The sequence below is a fragment of the Hyla sarda genome, chromosome 1 (genome assembly GCF_029499605.1).
Source record: "Hyla sarda isolate aHylSar1 chromosome 1, aHylSar1.hap1, whole genome shotgun sequence".
Taxonomy (NCBI): Eukaryota; Metazoa; Chordata; class Amphibia; order Anura; family Hylidae; genus Hyla; species Hyla sarda.
In genome coordinates this window covers 108,245,972-108,265,499 of record NC_079189.1, presented here as the reverse complement: position 1 = coordinate 108,265,499, position 19,528 = coordinate 108,245,972, and the positions used below count along the sequence as shown (strand labels likewise).

The following is a 19,528-nucleotide window of genomic DNA, read 5'->3' as shown; positions in this document are numbered from 1 at the left end:
CCAGTAGCCCCCTTTAGGCAGGAATAGTAGCCTAGTAGCCCCCTTTAGGTAGGAATAGTAGCCTAATAGCCCCCTTTAGGTAGGAATAGTAGCCTTGGAGCCCCCTTTAGGAAGTAATAGTAGCCTAGTAGCCCTCTTTAGTTAGTAATAGTAGCCCCCTTTAGGTAGTAAAAGTATTCCCCATAGGTAGTAATAGTAGTCCCCTGTTGATAGTCAAGAATAAAAAAAAAAACAAAGAACAACAAACTTAATACATACTCACCTGGCTCCCACGTGGTGTGTCCTCTCTTCTTCTCTTCCCGCTTGGTGCCTCTTGTTGGCTGCTTGCAAATTGCGGGCGGCCGCAAGAGTGATTGACAGGATGGGGAGCCAATAGCTCTTCTCTCTGTCAATCAGCCTAGTGCCCCATTTAACTATAGTCGCGTCTGTAAGACGTGCTTATAGTTAAATAATGCCTGGACCAGCCATCCAGCCCTGCGCTCAGCACTGTCCATCAGGCTAATGCACCGATATCAGTTGGAGGGACACATGGGGGGGGGGGCGTCTCGACGTAGGGGGACATAGCCCCCTCTGGCCCCCCTTGGGGACACCACTGAGAATCACATAGGATGTGTGTGAGTGTAGAGAGAAAAGCAGACCTCACAGTCAGAATATATTGCTGGTTGCACACACAGTGGGGGAGATTTATCAAAACACATGGAAAGGAAAAAGTAACTAGTTGCCCATAATCAGATTGCTTCTTTAATTTTTCAGAGGGATTTAAAAAAAAATGAAAAAAAGTGATCTGATTGGATGCTATGGGCAACTGCACCAATTTTTCTCTGCAGGTTTTGATAAATCTTCCCTAATGTGAATCTCGAAGCAGACTGCAGATTGAACTTCAGGGGAATTGCAAATGAATAAAGAAAGAAAGAATGTAGACTTAATTGTAGCATTTTTAACTTAAAGGGATACTCCGGTGGAAAACAAATTTAAAAAAATTTTTTTTCACTGGAGTACCTCTTTGAGGTAGCCAGTAACATATGTAGAAATATTGTCTTTATTAAAGGTAACCACAGCCTTTAAAATGATCTGCACAAAGTACTGTACAAGCTGATGTACAGATGATAGTGCACTTCAAACAGTATAGGAGGCAAACTACATAATATAATCTGATATACAGTAAAGCAATCTAACACCATTCCCCATTGCCAGAATTGCCATTTATAGCAGCGTGCACTCTCTTGATGCACTGCAGACAAAGGCTATTGTAAAATACCTATAAGCTTCATAATATTCTATTTCTGCAGTATGATGGGAGAATGGAGGCTGCTGAGAGGAAAAGCACTGCAAATTAAAATGTCCTCGTCTATGATAGTTATCATTAAATTGCTCCTACTGGTAAATGTCTGGTAACAACAGTGTCTCAGGAAATGGTTAGTCATGCAACTCTCTCATGTAGAGCATATTTACAATAAATTAATATAGGTTATAGGACCAAAACGCAGATCTGCCTAAAGTCATTATTGGCACCCTTTCAAAATTGTAGAAAAATAAGATTGTTTCAAGCATGTGATGCTCCTTTAAACTCACCTGGGGCAAGTAACAGGTGTGGACAATATAAAAATCACACCTGAAAGCAGATAAAAAGGAGAGAAGTTCACGTAGTATTTGCATTGTGTGTCTGTGTGTACCACACTAAGCATGGGCATCAGAAAGAAGAGAAGAGAACTGTCTGAGGACTTGAGAACCAAAATTGTGGAAAAATATCAACACTCAAGGTTATAAGTCCATCTCCAGAGATCTAGATTTGCCTTTGTCCACAGTGCGCAACATTATCAAGAGGTTTGCAACCCATGGCACTGTAGTTAATCTCCCTGGGTGTGGACGGAAGAGAAAAATTGATGAAAGGTGTCAACGCAGGATAGTCCGGATGGTGGATAAGCAGCCCCAAACAAGTTCCAAAGATATTCATGCTGTCCTGCAGGCTTAGGGAGAATCAGTGTCAGCATGAACTATACGTCGACATTTAAATGAAATGAAACGCTATGGCAGGAGACCCAGGAGGACCCCACTGCTGACACAGAGACATGAAAAAGCAAGACTGCATTTTGCCAAAATGAACTTGAGTTAGCCAAAATCCTTCTGGGAAAACGTCTTGTGGACAGATGAGACCAAGATAGAGCTTTTTGGTAAAGCACATCATTCTACTGTTTACTGAAAACGGAATGAGGCCTACAAAGAAAAGAACACAGTACCTACAGAAAAATATGTTGGAGGTTCAATGATGTTTTGGGGTTGTTTTGCTGCCTCTGGCACTGAGTGCCTTGAATGTGTTCAAGGCATCATGAAATCTGAGGATTACCAATGGATTTTGGGTCCCACTGTACGGCCCAGTGTCAGAAAGCTGGGTTTGCATCCGAGATCTTGGGTCTTCCAGCAGGACAATGACCCCAAACAAAGCACTGGAGAGTTCTGAAGTGGCCAGCAATGAGTCCAGATCTAAATCCCATTGGAGAGATCTTAAAATTGCTGTTGGGAAAAGGTGCCCTTCCAAGCAGTTTGCAAAGGAAGAGTGGTCCAACATTCCAGCTGAGAGGTGTAAGAAGCTTATTGATGGTTATAGGAAGCCACAGTTATTTTTTCCAAAGGGTGTGCAACCAAATATTAAGTTAAGGGTGCCAATAATTTTGTCCAGACCATTTGGAGTTTGGTGTGACATTATGACCAATTAGCTTTTTTTCCTCCCTTTTTTGGTTTAGTTCCAATACACACAAAGGGAATAAACATGTGTATAGCAAAACATGTGTTACTGCAATCTTTTTCTGTGAGAAATACTTCATTTTCTTGAAAATTTTAAGGGGTGTCAACATTTACGGCCATGACTGTATGCATACTCTGGCCCTGGTTTGAGATTACAGCAGTCTAGTCTAGCTTAGGATAGTGAGCAGACATGTGTCTGTGTTATGCTTGACTATGTAAGGAAATGAGGTTTTGGCCTCCTCCAGTGTATCCCTGCCAGTGAAACAAGTTTGGGTTGGTTGCGGTGATCATGGCACCACATGGCATTTCAGGTGGTTTTACCCAAAAACTGTCTCCAACCCATGCTGAGAAGGTAGCATCTCTGCAATTTTGTTCCTGCTCTGAGAGGGAGAATAGTCTAGCTAGAAGAGAAACAGTGGCTGTACAAGGGCTCTTTTGCTGACACTGGTTTTTTTGTGGTCTTCCAGTCGGAGTCAGTGCTGCATGGTTTACACATCACAATCATTTTGCTTTACACCCTGCAATAATGAAATCGTAAATCCAGTAACTGCATAATGTCTTCAAAGTATATTCAATACAGTCAGCTGAGCTGTAAAGTCTCTCCTCAGTAGAGCTTATTCTATTTGGTCTGTTTATATCTCCCTAAGCATCACTAACAGCTTTTATAGCATATATAAGATATATAAGACTTACAGTATTCTTGCTAATAATGCAGCTAAAGGGTTCTCAAAACTCAAGCATCCATCCTACAGATTGTGACTTCACCAGCCTGTGCTACAAGGAGTTTATTTGTTATGGCTGTGCACAGAGGATCCTTAGTAAAGTTCATTCCTGTTTTAAAGTTACCTACACGTCTGAATTGAGTCACATACCATCACGGGTATACCATCACCCAGACTCCTCACTATAGTGTTCCATGGGATCAAGGACCTTTTACTATTGTGCAGACTCCCATTTACTAATATTGCATGGGTTCACAGGGGGACATCCAGGGCCAGCCAGCCACAAAACTATTTGCAATAGGAAATACTACCACCAGCTTCCCAGTACTACTCCACCTGTGCTCCTCATGGGCACCACAACAGAATCCATTTAAAACAGGCAGTTTGTCATCAGACTATATTTGCAGCTAACTGGTGATCAGAACCTATTCTCATGATACGTCTATCTAGTCAATATGGTAAAATGACATCACTAGGACTTGAGACGCTTTGTTCTAAGCAAAGTGATGGGGTGACTATTTGTTCAGTCAACAAAAATGCAGCCTACACTAGGTGACAAGTAAACTTTAACAGCACCTCATCAAGTGAGAATGCCCTGCCAGCTTGTTGGCATAATGACAAATGTCCAGTAGTAGACAAGTAACCTTTAGCACTATCTCCCTCAGAACAACAATCCTGAGCTCTCAGGCAGCACAGTCCTGTATGTCATGTAGATACTGCTGGAATGCAGAAAGCTTTCCTGCCCTTTTCTCTGCTTTCCGATCAATGGCAATACAAGGTCAAACATCCTTCTAGAGGTAGAACAGAAACCAGCACTTGAAACTTGTCACTCAAAATTGCAAAACCCAACCTGAAAATAGACTGTGGGCGAAGAGTTTCTGTTCTGCAATACTGAATACAGCAAGGTGTTACACAATAATGTGGCAAAGCTCATGGCTAGCCGATCGATTTAGAGCCTGACACAAAAGTGAAGGGAAGAATTGGATAAAATATATGAAGTCTGTATATACTAGTTTTGTTGGCCTAGTGAAGACAAAAAAAGATGAAGTAATACAGCCCTCTCCTAGTGTTGCCTTTGTTATTCTACTTAAAGAGGATCTCAGGACTAGAAAGTTCACAAGTTGCCTCAGATTCTTTTGACTTCTTAAAGCACTTGCCCTGAGACTTCACACTTGTGTAGGACTAGACTTAAAAGGGACTTCGCATGTACAGAAGAAAGAACTTTACCCTTTCCTTGTTACCTGTCCTGGCACATTTACTTATATGCACCTTTTGTAAGATCTAAGATATGTAAGTATCTAAAGGGATCTGTTTAAATTAAGTAGAGGGACTAGGCAAGGGTGCCCTTTATCACCCCTATTATTTGAATTGTATATAGAGCCGCTGGCAATTTGGATCCGGAAAAGTAGTTTATTCATTTATTTGACGGCTTTGGGGAAAATGGGGGAAAAATAAGATCCTGCTCTATGCAAGTGATAACCTTCTTTTTGTGAACCCTCAAGAAAAAAAATTCCTTTAATAATGGAAATATTGTTCCTATTTAATGCCTCACCAATTTGGATAAGCAACATCCGGTACAAAAAATCTGAAGTAAAACTTGGGAGATTGATATGGGGAGGAAAGAGGGTAAGGCTAACATACACGCATTTTACCTCAGCTTGGGACAAAGGGGGAACTGCTCTCCGTATTTTAAAATTATATTATATCTCAACTTAGATCCTAAGATTAATAGAATGGAGGGACTCTAAATCACTGTTTAAACTAGTGAAGGATAGTGGGTTAGACTATGTTTTTGAAGTATTGGAAACAGGGACACTGGGGTGTAAGGAGGGTAAAGCAAATTAAATTTATACAAAATATGATAAAATGTGGAGGATATTGAAAAAGAAATAACACATAGAAAAAAGTGTGGAATTTAAATATCACAGAATTTTTGACATGCAGCCATTACTTCTGGAAGAGAAAAGGGGTAAAGAAGGTTGGTCAGATGTTTGAAAATGGTCAATTGCACAGTTTTCAGCAGGTTAAAGATATATATATATATATATATATATATATATATATAATAAACACAAATAGATTGAGGCACTGACACAGATGGGTGAAGTTGAGAAAGGTCTATCACCATTTTATAATAACTTAAACAAGATAATGGGGGAATAGGTGTAATTAAAAATAAACGGGAAAAGGGAATTGGGTCCCTCCATGAAGAAGCATGGGAATATATTTTCCAGAATACAATAAAGGTCTAACCGAATATGCAGCATAAGATAACACAATTCCAAGTGTTGAACAGGGTTTATTCCTAGGAGGGTGGCATGTATTTAGAATAAAAATATAGCAGAGTGCCCAAAGTGTGGAGTAGAATGGGCAGAGTTCAAACATAAGATATGGATCTGTAATATAATTACAGCATATTGGGAACAGGTAGTGGAGGAGCTGGAATTAAAAATTGGAAGGAAAATCCCCATTCTTAGTGCTGAGTGATATAGTGGATATGGGTAAATCAAAGGATTTGTTATGCAGGGCACTGTTCTATGCTAAATTGGTAATCTTGCGCAAATGGGTAGGTCCAGAGCCCCCATTGATGGGAGAGTGGAAAAGTGAGATTCAGAGCCTGAAAAGGAAGGAACAAATTTGGGCGAGGGACAAAAAAGGAAAATCAAGAGGGAATAGGGTATGGAAGGATTGGTAGGGGAAAACCAGGCATTTTTTTTTCTTTTTCCATACTCTCAGTGAAGAGCAGGGGGTAGGAGGGAGGGACTGTCTTAAAACTAAAAAGACGAATGATTGAGTTGTTCTAGTTAATGGTTAAAGGTAAGGATCTGTTTGTGATAATAAGGTGTTGGCCAATATGTATGTATACTTTTGTACTTAAATAAATAATTGCAAGAAAACGCTGTGGTCCAGCCTTGTAATAGGCTCTTTAAAGGGGTACTCTGATGGAAAACAAATAAAAAAAAAATCAACTGGTGCGAAAAAGTTAAACAGATTTTTAAATGACTTCTATTTAAAAATCATAATCCTTCCAGTACTTATCAGCTGATGTATGATCCAGAGGAAGTTGTATAGTTCTTTACCGCCTGACCACTTGCTCTCTGCTGACGCCTCTGTCCATATCAGGAACAGTCCAGAGCAGGAGAGGTTTGCTAAGGAGATCTGCTTTTGCTCTGCACAGTTCCTGACATAGACAGAGGTGTCAGCAGAGTGCACTGTGGTCAGACAGAAAAGAACTATCTATCAGTTGATAAGTACTGGAAGGATTAAGGTTTTTAAATAGAAGTAATTTACATATCTGTTTAACTTTTTGTCACCAGTTGTTTTTAAACCAGTGCTGATCAATGAGATTGGGGCATTTTTACAGTGCCTGTCAGGCCATATACTGTATAGCCCTAGAAAAATAACTCAACTCATGGCCTGGATCACAGTCCACTTGGAGTGCTGCGGTTATTTTAGTTTATATAGAAATATATGCTTTTCCTAGTACTTGTATAGGTGTAATAATCAGGAAACAGCAAACAGAGAATCACTAAGGTACGTAAGGCATGTGTTTTCTCTTGGAAGTGGGTGTGTTTGTTTGTTAATGGATGCTGCCAAGAAACTTGGAGGACAAGGAATTTTGCAACCATGCCTCAATAACATCCTCTTATTACAGAAATACATAACTAAAATATATTCCAGCACACACTTATCACACAACAGTATGGTGCATTGTGTTTCTTTTTTATAGCATGCTGCTCTATTGTATCTGTTAAAAAAAACTAAGAAAACCTGACAATCTAACACATCATAACAGACCCATTATATTTATCACCGATCCTGTAGATGTGGGAGTCTTCATGCCAGTGCGGAGGGAGCCTTAGGAATGGGAATATCTTTATACAGGTTTCGATACAATAGTAGCATTGATAGATGTTCTTCTGTTTACACTGAATTAGCGTATTTAGTTTTTACAGGATCCATCTTAGATATGATGGATCCCCTTTGTTTTTCTGTTTTGTAAATGATCCTAATGGATTTCATTGACTCCTATTTGGTCCAACAGGGTTTTCTTTTTCCTTTTTTTTCAATTTTTATTGGTTTTCATAATTCAAAATGAAGCAACTTTCTATACAATCTTTATTGGAAACTGTCTACTATTTAGCTGAAATTTAGAGAAAGATAATGTACATCCATCAGACATACTTTCTGTTCTGTTAGTGTTAGAAATAGCAGGAGGGAGAGAGTAACCCTCTCATTTCTTTCTCCAGCCTATGGGAGCTGTTCTCCAATGATTTCCTTTCTCCTATATACAATCTGAGTCAATTTTTAAAGGGATACTCCGCTGCTCAGCATTTGGAACAAACTGTTCCGAACGCTGGAGCCGGCGCTGGGAGCTCGTGACGCCATAACCCCGCCCCTCATGATGTCTGTCACGCCCCCTCACATACACTTGCATTGAGGGGGCAGGGTGTGACATCATGGGGGCGGGGCTATGGTGTCACAAGCTCTCAGCGCCGGCTCCAACATTCGGAACAGTTTGTTCCAAATGCTGAGCAGCGGAGTACCCCTTTAAAAATTGACTCAGATTGTATATAGGAGAAAGGAAATCATTGGAGAACAGCTCCCATAGGCTGGAGAAAGAAATGAGGGCTCAGAAACAGATAATTTCACAGTATACTAAGATATGTCTACTAGCATTAATGTCTAATTTTCGATAAAATGTACCTATCTCTTCCAATGTGACTGAATAGAAGTCACTCTACCTTTGCATGGATCCCTTCCAAAGTGATGCTTACCGCAGTGTTTTCCCACTACACCTACACAAATGTGTATAAATAATTAAGAAGATAATTAACCCATCAATTTGCCAGAAGGTGTCTGAAGAGGAATCCGACAAGTGGCTCCCACTGTTAAGACTGTGTAATATACCATGGAATGATATGTTGACAGCGTCTCTCTTGGCAATTAAGGAGTGTCACTGTATTGTTAAAAGCTGAAAAATGGCACACACCTTCCCAAACTATTCCTCTACCTACTATAGCATTGCATTGTATGTTTAATGGGTAACGTGTATTGTAGGTATAGAAAAATGAAGCACTGGTACATATTAACTCATCAAATTAGAAAAACTTATTTCCATTCAGTATAACAATCATGCCTACATGTTCTGTTCTTTGTTCTGTTTAAAAGAGGACAGGGATTGCAGATGAATATGATATACCCAATATGATAAAGGTTGGTACCTATTAACCTTAAAAAATACAGGAAATACATGATACTTTTATTGGCTGACTGAGAGGATAGAGAGTATAGGCTTTCAAAACCTCTTAGGTCTCTTCATCAGACAGTGAAAGACATTTCTATGAAAGAAGGCCTATGGTCATTTCTAAAATCACTATGTACTGGTATGTATATCTTCCTTAGATCAACCCCCCCCCACCCATTCCAGCATTAGGTAGTGTTTTATTCCCATCTGACAGATTCCGGAATTGATCAGATGAGCCTGCATTATTATGATGTGCTGGTGGTGGTGGTATGGGGTATGGGTGAGCTTTTCAGGATGGGGATGTGAATAACTTACTTGCTTGATGTATGTGCTCCCCCGCTTCCTTCTGCTATAGTGCATACTACATCAGAAGGAAGCAATGGGAGCGTGTACTGCAGGGAACTGCCAGGAAAGAACTAGCTGACATCATTTGGCTACCCTGACATACCACTCCGAATGAAGGACTGTATCATTGGTGGTCCTTATCGGACCTTATATCGTTTTTTTTTTTTAGCTGGCAGCGATTACTTACCAGCTTTATCATACTTGGTTATTGTTTCCTACTGTTTATATCCCCTGATGAACCCTGTATTGCTCCACTCTATCTGTTTTGGAGGGGGGAAACGCGTCGGGATTGATTACTTCTTCCTAGAGTTTAATTGCACAGGTTGCATTGTGTAGGACAACATTGGTTTGACCTATACTTAATGTAAGTTTGTATCTGTTACTTGAGGACTACTTTTCTTATCACTATATGCTATTAAAGGTTAAGTTTTAATTGAGCTTACTTTTCTACTTCTGTGAACAAAATTTTTCACCCCCATCAACCCGATAAGCCCACCCATACCTTGCTATATTTTTGTTGAAGTAACATGTGTACCAAAATTTATCTACATATCTCCAGCAGTTTGGAAGTGATGCTGTGCTGGCGCATATAAACACACATACAAAAAAATATATAAAAAAGTTTGTTGAAACAACAGTAACCATTTAACTATTGGCTAATGTCTCTCCTATCAAAGCCTGCAAGTTACCAACCACTGTTACTTAGCACTTAATTACTAGTGTTGCTCCCGAATATTCGAAATTCGAATTTTAATTGCAAATATCGCATATTTGCGAATTCGCGAATATGGCACTATATATTCGCAATTACAAATATTCGCTTTTTTTTTCTTTGTTCACAGTACACATCACAGTGATGTCTAGTGGTATGCCCCCCGCACCTGAGAGCTTTGGCTCTCGCTCCCCGCACCTCCAGCTATTGACTTGCCGTCTGCTGTATGGACACGTGGAATAAAGCATCGTCTGGCAAATACTTCTCAGTGGGTGAGTGCAACTTTTTTCAAGTCATCTGCTTTTCATGTTTTACACATCACAGTGATCACTGCATCCTCTCTGCTCTTCGCATATGCGCATATTCGCGAATATTGAGCCCTCCCTTCTTTAATGGTATAGGGAACTAATGGGCTAGGGCAGTGGTCTCCAACCTGCGGACGTCCAGATGTTGCAAAACTCCAACTCCAACATGCACGGACAGCCAACGGCTGTCCGGGCATGCTGGGAGTTGTAGTTTTGCAACATCTGGAGGTCCGCAGGTTGGAGACCACTGCACTAGCCCATTAGTTCCCTATACCATTAAAGAAGGGAGGGCTCAATATTCGCGAATATGCAAATATATTTTCGCATATGCGCATATATTTTCGCATAAGCGCAAAAAAAAAACCGAATATAACGAATATGCAAATATATTCGTCCATATATTCGCGAAATATCGAAAATTCGAATATGGCCTATGCTGCTCATCACTATTTATTACCTATATTTCTCTCAACCTCAGATGTTCTTCCCTACATCTAGTTACATTGTATACCTAATATACCCTAATGGTGAGAGTCACACAAGCACACAAGATCTATTCATAGAAACACACAAACAAATCTTGTAAATGGTTCATATAAGTTCACCAATTATTTTGTCTTAATTACGACAAATGGACAGGAACAACATCCCAAGTTCAGCATATTACTGAAAGCAAGCGGACATCTATTCTGACGTAAAAACACAGTGCTGCAGGCTGTAGGGAATGGTAAACCAAAGCGTCAATGAGGCTGAAAACGTTACAAGCCTTGTGAGGAGCGTATACCGGAGGTGTAAAGCTACCCTGACAGCTCCATCACAACATGATGAGTAAGTCCGCCATCATTAGCTTCCCTCCCGCTCCTAGTTAGAAAGACAAATCGTGATTGATTACACAAAAACCTGTTGATCCTGTTTCCAAGGAAATCTTCTGTCGAATCTTTTATGTGGGATTAATGTAGTTACATGAGCCGCTACTAGAGATGATTAAAGGGATTAGAAGAATTGTGACTGCCCATCACATCTACACAAAGGATACCACATATGCGGGGGTTGTTAGAAATTGCTAGCGTTGCAAATGTTTTTTTGGTCACTTTATTTGTTATGCAAATGAAATCAACAACAACATAAGTGACAACATTAAATTGACTTAAAGGGGTACTACCGTGGAAAACTTTTTTTTTTTTAATCAACTGGTGCCAGAAAATTAAACAGATTTGTAATTCATTTCTATTTAAAAATCTTAATCCTTCCAGTACTTTTTAGGGGCTGTATACTAAAGAGAAAAAAAAAAAAAAAGAAATGCATTTCCTGTGATATCCTGACCACAGTGCTCTCTGTTTTTCACCATTTTATATCCACGTTAAAGGGGTACTACCGTGGAAAACTTTTTTTGTTTTTTAATCAACTGGTGCCAGAGAGTGAAACAGATTTGTAAATCACTTCTATAAAAAAAATCTTAATCCTTCCAGTACTTTTTAGGGGCTGTATACTAAAGAGAAATCCAAAAAAAAAGAAATGCATTTCCTGTGATATCCTGACCACAGTGCTCTCTGCTGACCTCTGCTGTCCATTTTAGGAACTGGAGAAAATTCCCATAGCAAACATATGCTTCTCTGGACAGTTCCTAAAATTTACAGCAGAGGTCAGCAGAGAGCACTGAGGTCAGGACATCACAGGAAATGCATTTCTTTTTGGATTTCTCTTTAGTATACAGCCTCTAAAAAGTACTGGAAGGATTAAAATGTTTTAATAGAAGTGATTTACAAATCTGTTTAACTTTCTGGCACCAGTTGACTTAAAAAAAAAGTTTTCCACGGTAGTACCCCTTTAACATGGATATAAAATGGTGAAAAACAGTGGTAACCCAGACACAAGGTGGGATTTTATAATTGGTTTTACCTTGTTTTTGTGGTGTTGATTTATCGCAGTTGATGTTTAGAGACTTCATTGCCACCTTTGCTTTAGATCAACTTTTAGCAGTGATCATGAATGAATTTATCATGCACAATTTGCTGCAAATCTACAGACCTGGCTTACAAAACTGGCTGTGGACAGCAGTATTAAAAAGTTGCACATTTTGGCGCAACAGGTTAAAAAGTTGCATAAAAAGTTACTTAAAAGGGTACTCCCGTGGAAAACTTTTTTTTTAAATCAACTGGTGAAAGTTAAACAGATTTGTAAATTGCTTCTATAAAAAAAATCTTAATCCTTCCAGTACTTATTAGCTGCTCAATACTACAGTGGAAATGGTTTTCTTTTTGGAACACAGAGCTCTTTGCTGACATCATGAGCACAGTGCTCTCTGCTGACATCTCTGGCCATTTTAGGAACTGTCCAGAGCAGCAAATGTTTGTTATGGGGATTTTCTCCTACTCTGGACAGTTCCTAAAATGGAAGAGATGTCAGCAGAGAGCACTGTGGTCGTGATGTCAGCAGAGAGCTCTGTGTTCCAAAAAGAAAACCATTTCCTCTGTAGTATTCAGAAGCTAATAAGTACTGGAAAGATTAAGATTTTTTAATAGAAGTAATTTACAAATCTGTTTAACTTTCTGGCACCAGTTGATTTAAAAAAAATATGTTTTCCACGGGAGTACACCTTTAAGAGGAGTCATACAAAGTGGTATACTGAAGTGTAATTTACAAAAAGTGTACTAGCACCATATTTATCACATGCCGTGCAACCATTTAATAATCTTGGCGCGCATACATATTACCACCACACAAATTAAAGGAAAAAATATTCCCATACACCACCCTTGATACATTTCCCCCAACGTACCTCAAGCAGGATAGCATGCCATAATAAAACAAAGTAGCTGATTATTTCTTCCTTCAGCTAAAAACACATTTGTTTTAGGCAATACTGTAGGGGACCATCTTCTATCCAGACCCCACTGATGACAACTTTTGATTGGTCTGTCTTATTTGCATTTAAAGCGGCATTCCCATTTACAAATGTTATGTTATGTTGCAGTAATATACCGTATCGTGACATTCTAATCAATGTTGTAGTTTTACAACAGCTGGAGGTATCCTGGTTGGGAAACACTGCTCTATAGTAATTCTGGACATCATGTTCAGCAATTTACCCTGCACTGTTTGGAAGTCCCATAGTCAAGTTAATGGAGAATAAGCAAAGCATGTATTCTATATTATCATTCACTCGGGGGACAAGGTGCCTCAGTTCTTGTGATTGGTAGGGGTCCCTGTAACTGGACCCTAATGATCAGGTCATTATCCCCTATCCTGTGGATAACCCCTTTAAATAATACTGTGGGCCTGTCTTTGAAGGTAAAGTAGGGATGCTGGCTGCTGACCCTCCACTAAAAGTTTTGTGCAACATTCGCAGTTTATAAATACGGTACCACTGCCAGTTGAGAAATGAAAATGCCTTAAAGGGGTACTCCACTGGCCAGCCTCCCAGCTGTGTTTGTAACTAATGTTCCGAACGCTGTGCGCGTGCTGTGGGGGTCAGCCACACCTCCTCATAATGTCAGGCCATGCCCCATCAATGCAAGTCTATGGAAGGGGGTGTGGTGGCCGTTATGCCCCCTCCCATAGACTTGTATTGGGGGCATGATCTGATGTCATGAGGGGGTGTGGCCGAGCACGCTTAGCATTCGGAACTAAATGTTCCGTACTCAGCTGGAAGGCTGGCCAGTGGAGTACCCCTTTAAGAAAGCGAGTTTGCACAATTTGCCTTACACTTGTAAACAACTGAAAAGTCGCACAAAGAAAGAGCTTAGACGCACAAGCAACATTTCATGTGCCAAAGAAAACTTCTAAACAGCTTTATAAATCTCCCCCATAGTCCTTGCGGTCTTCCCCCTCTTCTTTCTCATGCCATACGCTGAAATAATGCACTTTCTTATCTATTGCCGACTAGAAAATGCCCATACATAGTTTGAGGGCAATATCCAATAATACACGTTACCCATGCAGTATACTTTTGGCAGAAAAAACTGAAGTGTCCAGATGGAATCTTCATGATGCCAGGAAAGCATACAAACCCAATACATCTATTCTCACAGTGAGAAGGAAAGCAGAGAACTAAGACCTGCAAGGCAATAATGCTAAGTAAGAACAATTTTACTTTTTTGACAATTAAGATGGCATTTACGGCCATTCATGCTGAGTTTGCTGGAAGCAAAGAAAGTGCTCGGCTTATAGTAGTAAAAAGTAGCAGTCAAACAAAATATGGACAGATGATGCAGCCCAGAAGAATATCCCCTCTTCATTACAAGGTTAATAGCAAGAAATCTCTGCAACACTCACATTTTCACCATCTCAGATGTGAAGGTTACTGACCAGCGATTCGCCGTCTGTTCTAACCCGAACTCTGTTAATATGAAACTATGTACAGTCTGATGTGGCTGAATGCAAGTCAAGTGCCACAAACATTGTTCTCATATTGGCTGAGGCTCAAAATCACTGCTGTCAGATCGGAGAGGCAAGCTTCCTTAGGCTGAGAGCAGGAAGAAGGCGTAGGTGTAGAGAGAGTATTCATTGTTTGGATTTTAAGTTGGGTTCACTACAAAAGGCTATAGACTGCAGGTCAAAGTGGAAGTACAGAAGCACGTCTAAGTATTTCATTTCAGAACATTAACCCATCCAATCCTTTTGTAAATGTGTCAATGTTTTCGTTTACACGGATGAAGAAACAGTATAAAACATTATACGCCCTACTGTCCAGTTCGCACTGAGTATTTCAGTTGTTGTCAAAAGCTAAAATGACCATTGAGAAACGCTGCAGGTCCCACTTACACTGGGCATTGTGGTGTATTTTATTTATTTATTTTTGCTCATGCAATTCAAATAAAGCAATATAAATGACAAGTTATTATCCTCCTCCTAAATTGGGCTAATCTTTATCCATTTAGTAAAATACAAGGGAGGAGTTTTAAAAGAAGAAATCTCAGGCTATTCTCGAAGTCAAATATACAGTATATATCCAAAGAAACTTTGTGGAACATTAAATTCCTGCTGTATTTCAAATAACTTAAGGGTACCTGCTGCGAACAAGGCCTCTATTGCTTTTACACAGTATCTGCTCCAGACTTTTTCTAATTCTAAATCACTCAAAGGGTACAAATTTTAGTTTTTTTCCACCTTAAATTTTTATAGTATTCCCAAATTTATTTTTGTCATATTACAAATCGGAGTGCTTTATATGACAAATCTGTTTATATGTATAGGTTGTTCTGCGTTTTCTGTTAAATAGTAGTGTTACGGTGAGCATTCCAGTCCGGCACTCCGACTGTGAGTGCTCACCTCCCCGCTCTCCCAGCCGGGCTGCGATTCGCATCGAGGGACGCGCCCACATGCGAGTCGCGACCCGCTTCTCACCTGCCTCCGCTCTGTTGTTCCCGGCACGCGCGTCTCCACCTCCTAGGGCGCGTGCGCGCCAGCTTCTTGAAATTTAAAGGGCCAGTGCACCATTGATTGGTGCCTGGTCCTTCTGCCAGGTTATTTAAGGCAGCTCCGCCCCTTCCTTCCTGCTGGATCTTCAGTGCCCCATAGCCTGAGATTAAGCGTGTCTATTGTTCTGTTGCCTTGCTTGTGTTTTCTGACCCTTCCGCTACGTTAATTGACTACTCATTCTTGCCGCCTTCCCTGACCTTACTGCTAAGTCTGACTACGTCTCTGCCTCATCCTTCTGTACCTCGCGTCGCCCAGCTACCTTTGTGGTCGAGTCGTATTGGGGGTAGCGATGGGCTCTGGTGAAGATCAGCGGCACCTTAGACTCCGCTCCCCCATATGGCCTGTGTCATCTGCCACACAGGTCAGTGGATCCACATCCAGCTTTGTGACAAGTAGTTGAGATGAGTATACTTTGAAGCTTGGCAAGTTAATGCCTCCCTCTTTTAGAGGGTGCTTAGATATAAAAAATTTTTGTTTTTGTTTTATTTTAGTCTTATTTTAAGTCTTATTTTTTGCCTTGGTTAAAAATAATTTTTTTGTTAGGAGAATCTTGAATACTTTGTAGTGATTCTGAAATGTACCAGGCTTCCAGTTGATTCCAGGGTACCAAGGCGGTACTAATCCAAACAACCTCATGAGCTATATTTAACATTGCAAGCCAGTGAAAACATTCCAAGAAAAATGTATCATTTGAGAGCCATAATGTGCCAAGAATCATAACATTTTGTTATAGGTGTTTTGTATAAAATAAGCCCCTAAAGTTTAGCTTTTCATCGAAGAGAAATCCAGAGAGTATCATTAGTCAGGGCCTTACTGCTGGATGACAAAATGAGTTAACGTCTTACATACAATATATTTTCTGTGGAAATTATTCACTTGTCACTCACAAAACATCCTCTCTCCTTTCCCCTGCACAGCAATAATAAAAAATTCAGTGCACATTAAAAGGGCAAATATCCATCTAGGGAAAGCGCCATTAATCTGAAAGTAGATGAGAAAGGGGCTCAGCACCGGAATGGAAGCCCTGATAAAGAACTGAAGGCACGGTTAGGTAAGTGTCACGCTTGGGGGTAAATCACATCGGAGATCGGATAGGATGCAAATACTATGTTCTAAAGTCTTAGCAGGCTTAAGCTGACATTTTTCTTGGCTGCAGTTCATGCTTTAGAGTTAAGAAAAAAAAATACAGTTGTAATTGTCTGTCTGTAACTCTATTCACCTGTCAGAAAGAGTATATCACCCAGTTAAATAAACTCTAACCACAGAAAAGGTCAAAGGGAAATATTTTTTCTAAGGTGTTACATTCTAGGCAGTCTGACAAAGGTATGTTATGTTACTTTTAGTTGCATTACCACTATGTCAACGTTGTTAAAGGCAAACCTTAGCAAAGTGGAATCTACATGAACACTGACATTACAGGATAATGCAGCAGAAGATGTATTGGTCACTGTAATACTGTATGGTCCACACATAACAAATAGTTATGGTTGTAAGCTTCTTACCTTTCACTGTAGTCATCACAAACTAAACCTGGCTCTACAGAATGGATTTGACTGGATGTTGTCTTTTACACAACAAATAATAACACAAATAACAAAAACGAGTCAATGGCAACTAAAAGGATATCCCTAGACCTTCACTGGCAAACCATAACTGTTTACTGTATATCATAGAGAGAGAGAGAGATCGTCATATGAGAATGTAGCAAATAAAAATTTACCTCTAATTTTTTTTTATGTAAAAAAAGTTACACATATAAATCTCAAAATTGTACCTCATTAAAAAGATGCAAAAGTTGTTAGTGAGTCAATGTGCTGGTAATTTGCGGAAGCTTTATTTTTGGCAAGTCCCATTATCGGACTTGCCAAATCCCACAGCATGTGCTGTATGGTCCAGAAGTCACTTTCACTATTCATTTCTATGGTACGAGCATTGTCAGTCCCAATGAAATGAATAGTCAAAGTGACTTCTGATCTACATAGCAGATACTGTGGGATTCGGCTCTAATATGCATGCATACCATACCAACAAGTCACTGCTCCGGCCAAACATAAGTAATGACACAGTATGTTGACATTGTCCTTGGATAAGGAGTTTTATTGAGGCCCCACAAAGTGGTACATGCTCTGCCGTCTAACGTCATTGTTCAGCCAGCTGTAACATTTGGTGGGTAGGTATAATGCAATAGGATTGCTTTTCAGGGGTTGGCCTAGGTCCCAAGGTTCCAGTCAAGGGAAATCTTAATGCTTCAACATACCAAGAATTTTTGGACAACTGTATGCTTCCTATTTGTGGATACAGTTTGGGTTTGGGCTTTTACTGTTCCAGCATGACTGTGCCCCAGTGCACAAAGCAAAGTCCATAAAGACATAGTTGGATGAGTTTGGAGTAGAATAACTTGTTTGGCTCACACAGAACCATGACTTAAAACCCATTTAGCATAGGGATGAACTAGAACCAAGATGGCCCTCTTGTCCAACATCAGTGTCTGACCTCACACATGCTCTTATGAATGAATGGGCAAACGTTCCTACAGACACCACCAAAATCTTGTACAAAGTCTTCCCAGAAATGTGGAAGCTGAAGCTGTTACAATTGTAAAGGGGATTAACTTCATATTAATGCCTATGGATTTACAAAGGGATGTCCTAAAGTCTTTTCTATGTAGAATGTGCAGATGTCCCAACACATTTATCCATATAGTGTATTCAGTTTAATTGACCTATTATATGAGACTAAAAAAAACTTCAAATCTGCTTTGTATCATAAAAGTCAAAGGACCATATATTGGATAACTAAAGCAGAAAATATCACATTGGATTCATTACTCTAATAATTTCATAGGTCCTTAGATCCAGTCCCAAATTGAAATTAAGAAAGACAAAATTGATTTAACAGATGCAAACCTAGACAATTTTTCACCAATTGTCTTATTTTTCTTAGATTAGCTCTAAAGAAAAACCATAGTAACTAAACATTACATATTACATAAGATCAACTAGAATGGATTCCTCAGTTCAGATGCTCAGTCTAATAATTGCTTGTTAAGCTGTAATAGGGACATTAGCTATATAAAATGACCAAGTAAATGAGGATACCAGTAATATGCCACAAGCCATTCACCTGTACGAGCACTAACAAGCGAGCGGAGCAGTTTTTTGAGCTCACCAATTATGATTATTCAGCTATAATGAGAATAAATATCAGATTTCTGTACACAGATGAATATTACATAATTGTACGCGCTACAATTCCATGCCGAGGTTGGCTATAGCTAACATAATGTTCAGAACTAAAGATCCAGCCTGCAGAAAATGGAAGAATTCATTCTAAATTGCTATAAACACCTAGGCAGGAATATATAATTAGAATAATTTTAGTGTTTAGCCATCCCTAAAGCATATTTTTATACAGAAGGACAAGCAAATGTTTCTGAGTCACTGGGGACTGAAAAGACAACTTAATTTCCTTTTACAAGTATAATAACCATCCAGCAAATACAGAAAAACATATGTGTGGATACTTTACAGTAGTATTAACAATTTTGCCTACCTTAGTGAACCATTGACACAGTGTTAAAAGTCTAAGCTGTGAATCAAGCCCTGGGGTGAGATCTAATACTTAAATGTATCACTTGTTTAGTCCTTCTTTGCAGTCTCTCTAAGGAGAGATTTATTAAGCATTAGCCTGGTGAAAAACGTACCACATTTATATGAACTTTTACCTGCAAACAGGTAAACAGTTTAACTAAATTAAGACCCAGAGCTAACTTTCAATCAGGGCAAATGGATAGCCTGAGCTGCACCATACATCAATAAGTCTATGCACTGGTGGGGGATTTTTTTTTATAACGACGTGATGGAAATTGGTCTTAAAGGGGTTGTCCCACCTTGTCAACTGGTTATTTCTGGTCACCTCCAGCCTGTTTTCAGCCACAGGAGGAGGTTGGAAAAGCCAAAAACAGCAAAGGCAGGGAAATTATGCCCGGCAGATAACTCTGTCTATGTAACTCAGAGAGTAACTTTCCCACCTC

At 39.7% G+C, this 19,528-nt stretch overlaps 1 protein-coding gene across 16 annotated transcripts in view; it reads right to left on the bottom strand.

Annotated features, from left to right (window-relative positions):
* Positions 1 to 19,528, bottom strand: part of SORBS2 (sorbin and SH3 domain containing 2) — a 305,036-nt gene that overhangs the window by 177,806 nt on the left and 107,702 nt on the right. For 2 of the 16 annotated variants that reach the window (XM_056559557.1, XM_056559603.1), the window contains exon 1: positions 14,350 to 14,465. The exons of 13 other annotated variants lie outside the window; for them this stretch is intronic. The gene's annotated coding sequence lies outside the window, so the exon portion shown is untranslated. Of the gene's footprint in view, positions 1 to 14,349; positions 14,466 to 19,528 lie in introns of those variants that run through there. One more of the 16 variants, XM_056559636.1, reaches the window with a different exon arrangement.